This window comes from Plecotus auritus, assembly GCF_963455305.1.
Source record: "Plecotus auritus genome assembly, chromosome: 7".
NCBI lineage: Eukaryota > Metazoa > Chordata > Mammalia > Chiroptera > Vespertilionidae > Plecotus > Plecotus auritus.
Genome location: NC_137774.1, coordinates 54,080,858 through 54,098,305, shown reverse-complemented (window position 1 = coordinate 54,098,305; position 17,448 = coordinate 54,080,858). Strand labels below are relative to the sequence as shown.

At 51.0% G+C, this 17,448-nt stretch overlaps 1 pseudogene across 1 annotated transcript; it reads right to left on the bottom strand.

Annotated features, from left to right (window-relative positions):
• Positions 1–7,692: 7,692 nt before the first annotated feature.
• Positions 7,693–8,200, bottom strand: LOC308252619 (diamine acetyltransferase 1-like; annotated as a pseudogene). The gene has a single exon. The product of its transcript is annotated as a diamine acetyltransferase 1-like (transcript).
• Between the last annotated feature and the right edge of the window lie 9,248 nt (positions 8,201–17,448).

Here is a 17,448-nt window from a genome sequence, read left to right as displayed (position 1 = left end):
GCACGTGCTGCCATTGCCTGGGGGACATTTTATGGTCTGGGAGAAAGCTGCCACAGCAGTTCCCAAAATCAGAATTCACCCGCTGAGGAAGGAAGAGAGTCGCCGCAGAATCTTTCCTGGCGTGTTCCCTGCACCAGGCCTGCGGGCGCAAACGCGAGATGCTGGGGTCACTATTTAAACACAGCTCTCGACCAACAGGAGCCTCAGATTCCTTTCAAGATGAGACATGTTTGCTTTTTATGATAGATCCTCCCTTCCCCCAACTGGTGGGCAGAGTAACAGTAAACATGACGTAACCTGCAGCCTGGAAATACCTGAGTGCCTAACCATGTATCTTATATGGACTATACATTGAATCACCGATCAGCGCCCTAAGCCCCTATTCCTTCCCATTCGTCCCCTCAAAAGGACTTCTCACCTCTGCACGGGCCGCTGCTCTCCACTTGCAAGACAGCCCGGCAGGTCTTTCTCCTAATAAAGCCTGTAATATCTGGTATTTGGCTCCCGACTGATCTTTCATTCTATAAATGAGAAAAACTGAAGCTCAAAGACACAGCAGGACCAGGGTCAGAACCCGACGCTCGTTCTTTTCCCACATTCCTGGGAACCCCAAGAGACCTCTGACCCCCTGGGCAGGAGAGCGTCAGGTCCCCGGGGATGTGGAAGCGGGTGGGCCACATGCAGTGAGGATGCGGGGAGAGGGAGATCCAGGCAAGGAGGAGGGTGAGGGCCCGCAACCCACAGAGGTGCTGGGTGGCTGGCCTGTCACAGGCCACGTGAGTGGGGACACACGGCACTTTCTGTGGTGCCGTCCCACGGTGCCCCTCCCTGACACCCAGTTGGCCAGGCTCTGGCTTCTGTTGCCCAGTTCCCAGCACCGGCCCACCTGTGGGAGGAAGGGAGCCTGGGTGTGACCTCAGAGGGGGAGGGGGAGGAGGAGGGGGGGAGGAGGGGGAGGAGGGGAAGGGAGCAGCCCCGTGGAGTGGGTGAGGGCGGGCCTGGCTGAGGGGCGGTGGGAAGAGGCGTGGGCAGCGTGGCTCAGCACAGGGCGGCTGTGAGACAGGAAGGAATATTATGGTTTACAAACTGTAAGTGCTGCCCAGTCAGGAGCACCTTCTAGAGATCTGTGAGGAAAGCTAGGGTGGGCGGGCACGAGCTTGGGGACCCTGGTTCAAGTCCTAAGTGCCATTCCTGCTGATAGAGGACAATGGGCTCAGAGTTCTATTTCCAATAGTTCTCTCAGCACTGAGCTTTCATCCTTAGTTCCATATGCTCTCTCTCAACACTGCAGTGTTTAGGGAGCACTTGCTGAGAGTTTAGGGAGACAGAAATGAAGCAAACAGTCCTGCACACCCATATCCTCACTCATTCATTTTACTGAGCCCCCCCCCCCCGCCCCCCCCCCCACACACACACTTTGTGGCAATGGGGATACACCAAGGAACGAGACAGAGGAAGTCACCTGCCCTGGGAGCTGACATTGGGTGGGAGAACAGACAACGAACAAGACATACAGGTGGCTTGTGCAGCTCGCCGCGGGGTGATGAGTGTTGTGGAGGGAAAACATGCACGTGCCGTTGATGGAAGGGACTGACATTTTATCTCCCTTGGGCGGGGAGGGCTCAGGGAGGGTGTAAGATGGAATGAAACCAGGGATCAGACAGCGTGTTCTGTAAAGAGCCAAATATGAATTACTTTAGGCCTTGGGAGACATGTGGTCTCTGTCACAATTCTTCATTTCTGCTGCTGTGGGCACAGCTGCCATGATCACCCCACAGACACAGCGTGGGCCCTGCTCCACAGAGCCTCTGACAAGCAGTGGTGGTGGATGATCGGGCCATGGTATGCTGACCCCTGGAGGGAGGCCCTAAGGAAATGAGGGAGGGAGGCCCTAAGGAAATGAGGGAGAGAGGCCCTAAGGAAATGAGGGAGGGAGGCCCTAAGGAAATGAGGGAGGGAGGCCCTAAGGAAATGAGGGAGGGAGGCCCTAAGGAAATGAGGGAGGGAGGCCCTAAGGAAATGAGGGAGGGAGGCCCTAAGGAAATGAGGGAGGGAGGCCCTAAGGAAATGAGGGAGGGAGGCCCTAAGGAAATGAGGGAGGGAGGCCCTAAGGAAATGAGGGAGGGAGGCCCTAAGGAAATGAGGGAGGGAGGCCCTAAGGAAATGAGGGAGGGAGGCCCTAAGGAAATGAGGGAGGGAGGGAGCTGTGAGGACATTTGAGTAAAGAACAGTTTACTCAGGGCCCTGAGGCGGCAGTGCACAGACATGTTCCAGGGACTATGCGTCAGGTTGGGTGCTAGAGCAGCAGGACGAAGGGGGAGACTAGCAGGAGACTTCGAGAGAAGTGGAGCAGATTCTCTGGGCCTTGTCGACATAGGAAGGGCTTTGGCTTGTGCAATTATAAATGATGGGAGGAAGGGTTGTGAAGAAGTCTAAGGCCAGTGCATAGTTGTATTAATCTGGTTGCACCAAGACTAAATGTTTAGCTCCTGCCTGAGGTAGAACCAAGAGCAGGTTCTTCTTTTTCCTGCAGAGAGAGTTGGTCATGAGTCAAAGAAGAGACTGACCAGGATAAGAAAGTCCAAAGTCAGCTTTAATGCCCCTCCCACTGCCGACCTTGGAGGGGCACAGGGCAGGCACTCCTGCCCAGGGCCACGCAGACAGTGGGTCAGGCAGGGGTGCACAAGGTGTGTGTCATCCGGGCTACCTGTGGGTCCCGAGGCACCGGGTCTCCCTGATCCAGCCATGGCATTGCCACCTGAGTGTCCCGTGACCTCTGAGGTCTTCCCTGGCTGGCTGAGGGTGATCTTGGCTCTTACGGAGAATGGTCATGCACTTTGGGGCTGGGACCCTCACAGGTGACCTCTGATCTTTACAAGCTAAAGGGCAATCACACCTTGGCATTTCTAATAAAGCCGAATGTGCCAGAATTTATTTCCCTGTTTGGTCTCCTGTTTGGGTTGTTTCAGTTTGGTTGTTATGAATAAAGCCACAGTGAACATTCATGGCTCTGTCTCCTATGGACGTTCCCCTCACTCCCCACAGATGTTTGTGCAGGCATGGATGCGGGAAGGGAGGGGGGAGAGAGAGAAACATCTATCGGTTGCCTTCCACATGCATCCCACCAGGGATTAAACCCACAACCTGGGCATGTGCCCTGACCAGAGATCGACTTGACCTTTCTGTGCACAGGACGATGCTCAACCACCTGACCCACACTGGCCAGGGTGACTGCAGCTAGTTTAGAGTGCCATCTGGTGCCCCAAAGAGGGCACCTCAACACACATTGGCTATTTTCAGGGGCTTGTCCTGGGGTCCCACCAACACACTTAGTGCAGCCAGCCTGCATGCAGGCCCCGATGGTCACAAGTGGTGACCGAGGGTGAAGTCTGGTGTGTGGTCCCTTGAGGAGTGTCTGCTGGGAGAGGAATGGGGGATTCCCCTCAACTGGAAGTTCAAGGAAGGCCTTGTGGGGGAGGGGAATCCAAGCAGAGACCTGGAGGATGAGTAAGCATGGCCCAGGCTGGGCAGCCTCTCACAGGCCCTGCCAGGGAGGAAGGGGGCGGAGGGAGGGAGAGAACGTGTGCAGTGGGTGGGCGATGGAGAGAAGTTTAGGCTGGCACCCTTGGAGAATTTGAAGCAGGAAGGGACACACTTCACTTTTTTTTTTTAATTTTCCAGTTAGATTCACATGCAGTTGCAAGAAATAATACAGAGAGATCCATGAATCTTGCACCCAGTTTTCCCCAATGGTGGCGTCTTGTAAAATTCTAGTTCAGTATCACAAGATATGGACATGCATGCGGACAGCTGAGCACACTTCCCTCACCTTCACACAGGGACCCTCCTGCTACCTTCTCCAGCTACATCCGCTTCCGCCTCCCCAAGCCCCGCCCCTAAAGCCCCCCCTCCCAGCAACCACCTAACTTCTGTTTGTATGTTTTTGTCCTTCAGGAATGTCATGTAAATGACGTCATACAACATATAACCTTTTGGGACCGGCTTTTTCATTCAACATAATTCTCTGGAGCTTCAACCATATCATTGTGTGTCAACATTTCATTCCTTGTTACTGGTAAGTGGTATTCCACGATGTTCACGTACCACGTGGTTTAATCATTTGCCTATTGAAGGACATCTGGCTTGCTTCCAGTTTGGGGCTGTGATGAATGAAGCTGCTATAAACATCTGTGTGCAGGCTTTTGTGTGAACTTAATTCTTTATTTCTCTGAGACAAATGTCCAGGAGTGCAGCTACTGTGTTGTATGGTAGTTGCATGTTTAGTTTTTTTAAGAAACTGCCGAACTATTGCCCAGAGTGGTTGTACCATTTTACATTGCTACCATCAACGTGTGAGCAATCCAGTTTCTCCATGTCCTTGCCAGCATTTGACATCGTCATTTATTTTCTTTTATTGAAATCAAAGGGTAGTTTATTAAAAAAAAGAATCAAAGCAGAAGCTCTAAGTACCAGAGTGTACATTGTACACATTGAAATGACTCACAAGAATGAAGTTTTTTCATATACATTAAGATTACACCACCATGTTATGTTATCAAAAGATGTTCAAGGATAAATCTGACTCCAAACTGCATTGCCATCTTATTTTTTTTAATTTAATAAATCTTTATTGTTCAGATTATTACAATTGTTTCTCCTTTTCCCCCCCATAGCTCCCCTCCACCCAGTTCCCACCCCACCCTCTGCCCTTACCTCCCACCCCCACTGTCCTCATCCATAGGTGTATGATTTTTGTCCAGTCTCTTCCTGCACCCCCCATACCCTTTCCACCTGAGAATTATCAGTCCACTCCCTTTCTATGCCCCTAATTCTATTATATTCACCAGTTTATGTTGTTCCTCAGATTTTTTTTATTAATTTGGGAATATTGGGGGCCAGGCGGGAGCCCACCTCTAGGGGGGGAGGACTACACAATGCTCTGGCCTTGCTACCCCTTTTATTAAGGTTTGGGATCCACCCATAGAGGCAGGCAATTCCAGTAATAGCCAATCAGCAAGGATTTACATAAGATTGACAGGTGGAAGTTGCTTCAGCTATAATTGTCTCAATTAGACAGTGAGTGGTTGGCTCTGACCTTTCAGAGCTTCCAAGGTTAACCAGCCTTCCTGGTTCCTTGTCCACACCTCTCTGCTAGTGAAGGCAATGGGCGGTTTCCAACATCTCCCCCGTTTCTTTTCTTTAAAAAATTCTTGCATCTTCAGACTAGAAATAAACATATAAGAACAAAAAATGAGACAAGCAATAATGGCTATGCTGAGAGGCAAATGAATCAGTCTGTAGTAAGTTTCTTTTCTGGGCCAACAGTTTTTTGAGTCCCAATTTCAATGTCCAATAGTTTTGAGTCCCACTTTCAATGTCAAACAGTTCCTTATGTGTACATGTCAGCAATGATATCTCAGTTCTGGATGGTGGACAAATGGTGGTAATGCAGGTCCAACCCTCTCTGGTTTGGTCCTGGGCAACCTGCAGTGACACACAGCTGCTGACTGCAAGTATGGCAAGGTGTCGTCAGCGTATTCCATCTCTGGACTGTTTCTCCTCTTGTCTTCATGGCTGGAGTAGTCCTGTCATGTTCCTCAGATTTTTAATTCACTTGATTTTTAGGTTCACTTGTTGATAGATATGTATTTGTTGTTCATAATTTTTATCTTTACTTTTTTCTTCTTCCTCTTCTTAAAGAATACCTTTCAGCATTTCATATAATACTGGTTTGGTGGTGATGAACTCCTTTAGCTTTTTCTTATTTGTGAAGCTCTTTATCTGACCTTCCATTCTGAATGATAACTTTGCTGGGTAGAGTAATCTCGGTTGTAGGTTCTTGCTTTTCATCACTTTGAATATTTCTTGCCACTCCCATCTGGCCTGCATAGTTTCTGTTGAGAAATCAGCTGACAGTCGTATGGTAGGTAATTAACTGTTTTTCTCTTGCTGCTTTTAATATTCTCTCTTTGTCTTTTGCTCTTGGCATTTTAGTTATGATGTGTCTTGGTGTGGTCCTCTTTGGATTCCTCTTGTTTGGGGTTCTCTGCGCTTCCTGGACTTGTAAGTCTATTTCTTTCACCAGGTAGGGGAAGTTTTCAGTCATTATTTCTTCAAATAGGTTTTCAGTATCTTGCTCTCTGTCTTCTTCTGGCACCCCCATAATTCTGATGTTGGTACGCTTGAAGTTGTCCCAGAGGCTTCTTACACTATCTCCAACTTTTTGAATTCTTTTTTCTTTTTGCTTTTTCGGTTGAGTGTTTTTTGCTTCTTTGTTTTTCAAATCTTTGACTTGATTCTTGCATTCCTCTAGTCTGCTGTTGGGTCTCTGTATAATATTTTTTATTTCAGTCAGTGTATGTTTAATTTCTAGTTGGTCCTTTTTCATATCCTTGAGGGTCTCGCTAAATTTATCAGCCTTTTCTAGGATATTCTTGAAAAGCCTTATAACTGTGGTTTTGAATTCTATATCCAGTCATTTGTTTTCCTCCATTTCTTTCATTTGTGATCTGTTTCTTTGCCTCCACATTTTTGCTGCTTTCCTGAGTTGGTAGGGTAGCTTTGTGTGCTAGGTTTCCTATATGGCCCAGTGGGTCGGCCTCCCCAGTTAACCTGAGGTGGACACTCTTGGTGCACCCCTTTGTGGACTGTGTGTACAGCCTTGTTGTAGTTAAGTCTTGATTGTTGTTGGTATCACTGGGAGGAATAGACCTCCAGGCCAGTTGGCTGTGAGGGTCAGCTGTGTCTACGCTGGGAGAAGTTCGGTGCTGGAGACACCCTTATAGGATTAGACTTGCAAAATTGCAAGAGCCTCTGTGCTCAGCTTGGATGGGGCAGAGTCTCAGGGCAGAGCAGACAGTCTTGGCTTCCCGTTAGCCCTGCCCTTGCGCGCACGTGCGCGCCTCCAGACCTCTGCCTTCCGCAACTCCCCTTAGTTTCCGCCTGACAGTCCAGATTCCCCTGTAAGAGCATGGGTCACCAGGGGCTCGCCCGGAACTGGGGTTCAGTGCAGTCAGAACTAGGGTTCAGTGCAGTCAGGAGCTTCCGACTCCCTTCCGCTAGGGAATGCCTGCTGCAACCCCTGCATTCAGCTTTCTCTGCGAGCACTCCAGACCCGCCGCGGCTCCTCCAGGTCTCCGAGTCTCTGAGTCTCCGTGTGCCTTTCTCTCTACCTGACGGTCCAGACTCCCCCTGTATGAGCCTGGGTCCACGGGGTTTCGCCCGGAACTGGGTTTCAGTGCAGTCGGAACTGGGGTTCAGTGCAGTCGGGGGCTTCCTTCCCCTTCCTGCCAGAGAAAGTCAGCCAGGCACTCAGTCGCTCTTCCTCTCTGTGCGCGTCTCAGCCCTTTGCCACTCCTCTAATTCTCTGTGAGCTTTCCTTTTTCCTTCTAGTTGTAGAATTTCCACTCAGCCAGCCTTCCTGTGGTTCTGGATGATGTTCGTTCTGTCTTTTAGTTGTAGTTTTGAAATTGTTGTGTGAGGCAGCAGTTTAGGTGCTTACCTATGCCGCCATCTTGGTTTCTCTGCATTGCCATCTTAAAGTGACCACATTTCAAACATGCAACAATGCCACTGGCAATAAAGCTTTGGCATGGATGCTCATTCTCTTATTTCACTACAGACATGATAGAGAGAAGGTAAGTTGAGAATTTGCTCTAAAATACATGGGAGGTGTAGTATACACCCCACTCCTCACGCCTCCGTTGCCACTTTTAGCGAGTACTCTGTGGATCTTGAAGCGTCTCCATCCCTCCTCACCGGACAGATCAGAGGCACCTCTTTTTTTGTAGAAGTTGATAGATGGTGTATTCCATCCTGCCACCAGGAAGTGCATACTGCTTCAGCAACCTTTCATCACATCCTGGCTTAGAGTCTTCAGAATCTTTGATCCTATCCCAAAGCCTCTAAAGTCACTCACTAGGAAGAAGTCCTCAAGATACCAAAGTTTCCAATCCATGGGTCAGAGGTAAAAGAGTACATGGAGAAACCCACTGCTGCGTCCTTCCAGGGTGCTGTGCTCCCTGGCTACTTCTGCCAGCAGGCAGTGTAGAAGGGATGCTCTCTGAAACCGTCCTCCAGTGATCTTTCTCCATTATTATTACTTGTTCTTCCATACATTCACATCTAGCCAGTTCCTCCATCAGGCGCAGGGTGTCACCACAGTCGCGGCGGTGGCAGGGCAGATCGCGAAGTTAGCCATTTCGTCTTTTCCTTTTCTTCGGGTAGCAGACCAGGCCTCTGCACTTGAACAACAGGAGAAAGTGGCTCTTCACTCGTTCCGGAGCGGCCTCTGCTCACCAGGAGCCTCGGTTAGCAATGGAGAGCCGTGACCCAAGAGGTGGGAACTGCACATTTGTGGCACAGCTGACCTGCCTCCTTACTCTTATTTTAACCTTTCCAACTGATGTATATCTTGGAGTTTTAATTTGAATTTCCCTAATGACTAATGATGTTGAAGATCTTTTCATGTTCTTATTTGCCACCTGCACATCCTTTTCAGTGAAATGTCTGTTCGTGTCTTTGCCCATGTTGTAATTAATGGTTTGCTTTTTCACTGCCAAATTTTAAGGGATCTTTACATGTTCCGGATAATAGTTTTTGTCAGATATGTGGTTTGCAAATATTTTCTCCCACACGGTGACTAGCCTTTTATCCTCTTTACAGGGTTGGCCTTTCATAGAGCAAACATTTTACATTTTTATTGTCTAATTTATCAATTTCTCCTTTATGGATTGTGCTTTTGGTGTCATGTCTAACAACTTTTTGCCTAGTTCTGTGTCCCAAAGATTTTCTATTTTTTTCCCTAAAATTTTTTAATTTTACATTTGGGTTGGTGATCCATTTTGAGTTAATTTTTATAAAAGTGTGAGGCTTAAGTTAAAGTTATTATTATTATTATTGCCTATAGATATCCAATTGCTGCAGCATCATTTGTTGAAAAGGCCGTCTTTCCTACACTGAATTATTTTTATATCTTTGTCAAAAGTCAGTTGGGTAACCCTGGTCAGTGTGGCTCAGTTGTTTGGAGCATCATCCATACATAAGAGGCAGCAGGTTCAATTCCTGGTCAGGGCACACGCAGGACCCAACTGATCAGTGTAGCTCCTCCACCCCCCTCCTGCCCCCAATCTCTCTAAAAAGAAAGTCAGCGGGCCGAAACCGGTTTGGATCAGTGGATAGAGCGTCGGCCTGCGGACTAAAGGGTCCCGGGTTCGATTCCGGTCAAGGGCATGTACCTTGGTTGCAGGCACATCCCCAATGGGAGGTGTGCAGGAGGCAGCTGATCGATGTTTCTCTCTCATCGATGTTTCTAGCTCTCTATCCCTCTCCCTTCCTCTCTGTAAAAAGTCAATAAAAATATGTTTAAAAAAAAAAAAGAAAGTCAGCGGGGTATTTATGTGGGTCTGTTGCTGGGCTCTCTATTTGTTTCATTGACCTATGTGTCTATCCTTCTGCCAGCACCACACAGTCTTGATTACTGCAGCTATATCACGTCTTCAAGTTGGATAAACTAATTTACCTAATTTCTTCTTCTTTTAAAAAAAAGCTTTCACTATTCTAGTCACCCTGCCTTTCCATATAAATTTTAGAATAATCTTGATATATGTACAAAAATATCTTACTGGGATTTTGATAGAAATTGCATTAAATCTGCATGTCAGTTTGGGGAGAATTGATCAACATCTTTACTATCTTGAATCTTCCAATTCATGAACATGGTATGTTTCTCCACTTATTTAGATCTTTGATTCTTTTATTGGAGTTGTGTAATTTTCAGCATACAAATCCTGCATGTGGCTTGTTAGATTACAAATAATTACAAAATAGCTACAAAATACAAAATAAATATCAAAAAAGTAAATATTTTTAGTGTTGTAGATACTCAAATATTATAAAAGTATTGCATTTTTAATTTCAGTGTCCATGTGTTCATTGCTAGTATATAGAAATAGAATTGATTTTTTATATGCTTCTTGCATCCACTGACCTTGCCAAACTCACTAATTCCTCCTAGGAGCTTTTAGGTGTTTTTATGTGGCTCCCTTGGGATTTTCTACATTGACAGTTGTGTCATCTGCAATTGGAGACAGATTTATCTCATCCTTTCCTACCTGCCTTTTATTTCCTTTTCTTGCCTTATTGCCCTGGTTAGGACTTCCAGTGCTATGCTGAGCAAGAGCAGTGAGGGCAGACACCTGTGCCTAGCTCTGGGGGAGCAGCTTCTCTCACTGTGTGTGCAATGTTGGCTGTAGATGCTCTTTACCAAGCAGAAGAAGCTTCCCTATTCTTCTAAGAGGTGTTCTTTTTTTAAAAAAAATCTTCAATGAATATTGAATTTTTAAAAATAGTTTTTCTGCTCCAACTGATATTGATTATGTGGTTTTTTCCCTTTAGTCTGTTCATATGATGGGTTGCATTGATTGATTTTCAAACACTGGACCAGTTTTTCACCCTTGGATTATTAAGTCTCATTTATCTTCTCTCTACCTTTCAGTCATTCCTTGTTTTATATCCACTTTGTCATGGTGTATAATTCTTTTTTTCACTTTGCTGGATTCTATTTGCTGATATTTTGCTAAGGGCTCTTGCATCTACTGATGAGGCATATTGGTTTGGGTATTTATTTTTTAGAATTATCTTTTGTTTTGGTATAAAGCAGTACTAGGTTTATAAGTAAATTGGGAAGTGTTTCCTCTTCCTTCCATTTTTCTGGGAGAAATTGTATAGAATTCATGTTGATTGTTCTTTAAAAGTATGATAGGCCAAAACCGGTTTGGCTCAGTGGATAGAGCGTCGGCCTGCGGACTCAGGGGTCCCGGGTTCGATTCCGGTCAAGGGCATGTACCTTGGTTGCGGGCACATCCCCAGTGGGGGGCGTGCAAGAGGCAGCTGATCGATGTTTCTCTCTCGTCGATGTTTCTGGCTCTCTATCCCTCTCCCTTCCTCTCTTCCTCTCTGTAAAAAATCAATAAAATATATTAAAAAAAAAAAAAGTTTGATAGATTCTCGGAGGAAATCATGTGATCCTGGAGATCTTTTCCCTGGAAGACATTGTGCCACTTCATTCTGGCCGCCATGGTTTTTGAAGAGAAATTTGCTGCCGTTTGAAATGTTTTCCCCGTAGATAAAGTGTTGTTTTTCTCTGGCTGCTTTAAATACATTATCTTTAGTTCTCAAAGTCTAATTACGATGCATCTTGCCTTGAACTTATTTGGGTTTACCTGTTTGTGGTTTGCTCATCTTCATTAGTCTGTAGGTTTATGTTTCTTGTCAGATTTAGGGCGTTTCAGCCATTATTTCTCTGAGTACTTTCCCTGCCCTTCCTTCCTGTGCCACTGCTTCTAGGACTGCTTTGTTATAGTTCCACAGTCCTGAGTCTCCATCCCACCCCCACCTTTTTTTTCTTTCTGTTGTCATATTGGGTATTTCGATTGTTTCGTCTTCCAAGTTGCTGATATTTTCTGCTGTCCCCTCCATTCTGAGCCCTCCACTAAACATTCTATTTCAGTTGTTGTATTTTTAGTTCTAAACTTTCCATCTGGTGGTTGTGCAAAGCTTTTATTGTTTTGCTGAGACTTTCTCTGGTTTCATTGGTCTCAAGTGTGTTCTTAATTGCTGTTTGGAGCATTTATCACGGCCTCGTTACACTGTCAGGCGTTCTAACATCTCTGTCATCCTGGTGTTGGCATCCAGGCACTGTTTTTTTCACTCAGTGTGAGATCTTCCAAGTTCCTAGTATGATGAGTGATTTTTCAAACAAAATCTGGGCAGTTTTGAGTTATGTTAGGAGACACTGATTCTGTTTAAACGTGTCTTCGCTGGCTTTCCCTGGCGGCCCTCTGGCAGGGCAGGGTGCTGCCTCGTGTGCCTGGGAAGGGAGCCTGCAGGTTCCTCCTCCCGCCTTGCCCACATCCCAGGGGCCAGGCTGGGACTGCTCGTGGCTCAGGGCTTTGGCTCCCCATGTGACCTCCACTAACACTTTGGGGTGGGGGTAGAGCTTGTTACTGGCTGGGAGGAAGGTCAGGGCGCTCCTACTGGGCCTCCTCTCATACAACCTGGGGGAGGGAGGAGGTCTGGGCTCCCCACCTGGTAGTCTGCGGGCCTGGTGGGGGCGAGCTGCTCCTCTGAGGGGTCTGGCCGCAGTAGAGTACTTATTGTCCAGGAGTTTTCTGTCTTGCCAGATTTTCCCTTTCCTGGCTCCTTGACTAGAGAGAGCAGGCTTGGGAGAAGGGGGCGGGTGGTGGTGGTGGTGGTGGTGGAGGGGGGGAGGGGGTAGGTTGAAAGGCTTGGGAGCAGGGTGGGGTGGAGGGGAGTAGCGGGGTGGTTGAAAGGCTTGGGAGGTGGGGGGCAGGGTTGAAGGGGGCGGAGGGGCTTTCTGTTTGTGCTCCCTGGCATTTCCAGGTGCCGGCCTGTTTCCACACAGAGCAGCAGACTCATCCTCACATCCTCACAGAGTGCACACCGCCAGCCCTGGGCGGGCATTTCAGGCAGCTGCAGGCTCCCTGTTCTGGAAGGGCTCACGCGATGTTCATTCTGGTGCAGGGGGAGGGCAGGTTGGTGAGGAGCAGGGGAGGGAGGAGCCTCGGGGTCTCGAGCCTGTGTCTGTGCCAGGCGGCCTGCAGGTTGGGTGGCGCCTGTACCGTGTGGCTGCTCCCAGCCCACAGCCTGCTTTCCACCTCCCTTGTTGGTCCTGGAGCATCAGGTAGGCACGGCCGCCTAGACCGTGTGATCAGGGGTCTCCTGCTCTCCCTGCATCAGACTCGCTGTCGGAAAGCAAAAGCAAACTCCAGCTGGGCAACCTCCTTCCTGACCTCGGGGTCAGCTGTAATTTCCGTTCCCTGACCTTGCGTCAGTGGCTCCACATGCATGCCATCAGCAAACATGCTGGACTGCGGATGACAAGGCCACATCGCTCTGCCCAGCCCCGGGCTATGGGGCCGGGAGGGGAAAGCAATTGGCCAGGGTTTTGAGAGAGGAAGGAGAAACGTGTGTGTGTGTGTGTGTGTGTGTGTGTGTGTGTGTGTGTGTGACAGAGGGAGAGGGGGGAGAGGGAGGGGGACTAGAGGCAAGACGGGCGTGGCTGTGCGTCCCTGGGTGCCTCCGGCTCCCCTCTGTGCAGTGGAGCGCACCCCTTTAGAGGAGCTCAGAGCACTGGGGACCCTGCTGCTCCATGGCAGCGGGCGAGGAGCCCAGTGAGCACGTGATCAGCATGTCAGCGGCACCAGTGGGCGGTGGTTACCTGTTGGGCATCTGTCCTCGGGTGCTCCCTGAGATCCTGCTTCTGTAGGAATCTCTTGGCTTTTGACAAAGAAAAGGAGGCCAGGCTTTGGGGGGAGGCTGAGAGCCACAGCAGTTGGGGGGACGTGGGCACAGTGCTATGAGTGGCGTGGGCTTCTGTCAGTGAGCGGAGCGACTCCGCCCGGGAGCTGGCGGGACGGGGTCTGAGGATGCTGCCTGGTGCCCTGCACGCTGCTGGTCTGGTCCACGCTGAGGACAGCCTTATGCGGGGGTCTGGTGCCCCCACAACTGAGGACACAGTCTTATGCAGCGGCCGGCGGGTTCAGTTTGGCTGTCCGCCTATGTCCAGCTGTGAGTCTCTGCCTCTCACTTTGGAGGGGCCGGGGGGCCTGGGCTCAGCTGGGCAGAGTCTGCAGCACGGAGTGTGCTCTCAGCGCCAGCTGGCCCGGCGCTCCGCTTCCTGGCTGACCGCCTGGGTGCTCCAGGCCTGGTGGGCAGCATGGGAGTCAGAAAGAGGGTGGCACAGAGCAGGGGAGGGTCTGCGGCCAAGTCTAGATTCTGATTTGGGGGAAAGATGGAGCAGGAGGGAGGGCTGCTGCCAACAGCCAAGAGCCCGCCAGCCGGTGTGACTCTCCAGAAGGATGCTGTGGTCTTCACGCCCACCACTGGCATTGCCCACCCCTCCTGCTGTCCCCATCCTGTGGTGCCACCAGCAGGTACATTCCACTTGGCCCTGCCTCTGCAGCCCGCTTCCTATAGCCATGTTTCACTGCGGCTTCTCTATTTTTTTCATTACACTCAGCAAACGGCTGCTGGGCTACTGCAGCCCGACTGTTTAGCTGTTGAAGCTTCAGGGTAAGACACGGTGTGGCCCTGGCCGGGTGGCTCCGTTGGTTGGCGCATCGTCCTGCACATGGAAAGCTGGCACGTTTGATTCAGGGCACAGACTTAGGCTGCAGGTTCAATCCCCTGTGTGTGGGCGGAAACTGATCAATGCTTTTTTTTCTCTCTTCTCCCCTTCCTAGCTCTAAAATCAATAAACATGTCATGGGGTGAGGATAAAAACATGCACTCCCCCCAAAAAACTGGTGGTAGCATTGGGGAAGTCATTTAAGCTCTCCAAGTCTCCTTTTCCTCACCTGTAAAATGGGGGAAGGGGGTTAATTCCCATGTCAGGGTGTGTGAGGGTTAGAGTGGTAGCTCCAGTCTCAGGTGGCTCCTGCCCCTCCTCCCACGCCCACAGATAGTCCCCAGCTCTCTCCCCTCTGATCTGCTGAGCCAGCTGCCAGAGCGAGGGCCCAGAGGGGCTGCAGGAGTTCTGTCCTCTGGTTCTCCGTTGTTTCTAGTTCTGTGCCTGAATCCAGGCCCTCCTGGCCCCTGCGGCCTCTGAGCTTCTCTCCCCGTCATCACACGCATGCTGTCACTGTGCCTGTTCTGGGCTGAGTTGTGTTCCATCAAAATCTATCTGTTGCAGTCCTACCCCCAGCGTCTCACATGTGGCCGCATTTGGAACTCGAGCTTTAAGTAGGTAATTAAGGTGACAGGAGGTCAGGTAGGTTGCCCTAAGCCAGTGACTAGTGAGCAGAAGAGATTGGGACACAGAAGTCACAGAGGGGAGACGAAGTGAGGACACGGAGAAGCAGTGTCTAGACGCCCAGGAGAGGCCTCCGGGCAGATGAACCCTGCCGGCACCTGCTCTCCAACTCCAGCCTCCAAAGCGGTGAGAAAGGCTGTGTCTGCCACTCAGTGGGTGGTGCCCCACGGCAGGCTGCCCACCAGGGCCTCCATCAGACCTCACTCATGGCCAGAGAAAGGCTTTGCTGTCCAAAGCATCCATTGTAGATGTTTAAAATGTGCCTGGCTCCTATAAGCTTGTTTGGCATGACTTCAACTAGTACTGTGCCAGAACCTCTGACTGTGGGCGGGGACTGCCCATGCGCTGACCCCACCCTCCACTCACCCGCCACACCCTCCCACAAGCCTGCTTCCCGTGGGCCTTCCCTACCCACCGCCAGCACTGCGGCCCTGCCAGGGGCAGCCTCTGAGGGCGCCATGGCTGAAGGAGCCATGGCAGGCATCGTAGGTGAGACCTCTAATCAGGAATGGGCTCATCCTGAGGGGTGGGCCTGGAGGTGCCAGAGACCAGCAACATGCTGCTTGGTAGCCCTGAGTGTACACCGCCTAGTTATTAATCACCCACCATCTCTCTATATAAAAGCCTAATATGCAAAGTGTCCCCTCAGGAGTTCCATCGCTCGCTATGATGTGTGCTGACCACCAGGAGGCGGCACAGAACGAAGGAAGGCCCTGGCCAGCAGCCAGCACTGCTAGGGACCCCACTAGTTCATGTATAACTGGACATTTAGGATGCTTTACAACTTCCCCTTTAATTAAAAAAAGCTTCTGTCTTTGATCACATGGCCAATGGAAAACCTCAAAGCAGCAGAGCAAACGAGAGCTGGTGGGGGGCTGAGAGCCTCCCTCTCATGCTAGCAGCTGATGGGGCGGCCCCCTTGGAGTGGCTGCGTGGGGGGCTCCCCCCCACACCCACTCAGGTGTCAGATGGGGACATGGGACAACATGCTGCTGACAGAAAAGTGCCTGAACCCCTCCAGACCTCCGCCCCGAGGGCTGGCTCAGGGCTGTTTGACACTCAAGGTGCCCGGGAAGCAGCTGTCTGTCATGACTCAGGGACACACTCTGGCCACACGCCTCCTGTTTACACTGCTTACGGTTCCCAGCATCATGGAGGTCAAGCCGGAGATCGAACCTGGCCCCCTCAGGCCCTGGCCCTGCCTCTGCTCTCACTCCAGCCCCACCCCACACTGGCCTTCGTGTGTGTTGCTCCCTGCGCCCGGAATGCCTCTTCTTCCCCTACTGTTCATGGGGGTTCATTCTCACACCCCCACCCCGCAAGGCGGGGTGAGGGCTTTTCCAGGTCCATGGTCCCTGGACTCTGCACAGCACCGGCCCTGCTGAGGGCAGCTGCCTGGAGCTAGGGGCAGGGCGGGCATTGTCTCCCTCGGTTACCTGTAGCCCTTGCGTCCAGGCCCAGGCTCGGCACACAGGAGGCATCTCCTGAGCACGAGGGACACCTAGGAGAGGAGCACGTTACCTGTGGGAAGCCTGAGCCAGCTGGACCTGGGTGAGGCTGTGAGGGCCTCCCAGAGGCATGGCAGGGCCAGGTGTGGCGGTGGGAGCGCTGGCGACGCTGGGCTACGGGAACTCACAAGCGCACAGGGGCAGGTGAGGGTGCCACACAGCCCTCCCTCCCTCCATCTGGCGCTGGCTTCGCCTGGGCTGGCACCATGGGAGGTCTCAGCTCTCCCAGCTGGGTTCCTGTTTCCCTGTTAACAAAGGAGCTGAGACACCTGTTGTGAGCATCATTGGGCAGCTCAATGGAAGGCACTGTGACCCCTGAATTGCTAAGCAAATGTTGGTTCATGTTCTCCTCAGAAATTCTTTCAGGAAGCCTGGGATTGGATTGATGGGGGTCTTGGGAGGGAGGTGAGGAGCTCAGCCTTGCCTCCAGCTGCCCAGCGGGAGGAGGTGTCAGGGTCAGGGTCAGGTCAGGGTCAGGAGCAGGTCAGGGTGGGCCTGGCTCTCCAGCGTCTGGACAACTTACGCCAACGAAGAGTTCAGGGCCTGGCCTCAGTGTCCCTCTGCCAAGTGCCCTACCACTCTGAGCACAGAGGGCAAGAGTAGATACCACTTGTAGCCAGGCCGTCGGTGGGGTGGGTCATGTGGCTTCATTCGTGGGGAGCTGAGCGGACAGTGGCCTCTCCAGCTCATCAGGGCTTGGGGATCTGGCTGCAGCTTGGAATGGGCTCACTCAGGGCCCAGCCCCTGTGAGAAGGGGCAGAAGGCCTGGGAGGGAATTCCAGGCCACGCATGGCCTTATCTTGATCTTCATCCAAACTAACAGATGCCAGCCGAGTGTGGAGGCTCCTGGGGAGCAGCATACCCTCCAGCTCTGTGGTCTCTGCTTCAGCGTGTCCCAAGGCTTCTCCTCCTTCACCCCAAAGAGGCCTGACCCCCAGGCCCACCTGCACCGGCGTCTTAGAGGCATGCACAGGGGTCCTGTTGCGGATGCCCTGTGCCAGGCCGGGGTGAGCTCAGGGATGGCCGGGGGCCTGTGGGCCTCAGGAACATCCTGTTAACACCCGGGGCCAGGTCGAGGGGCCAGGACAAGGGGCAGCCATGATGGAT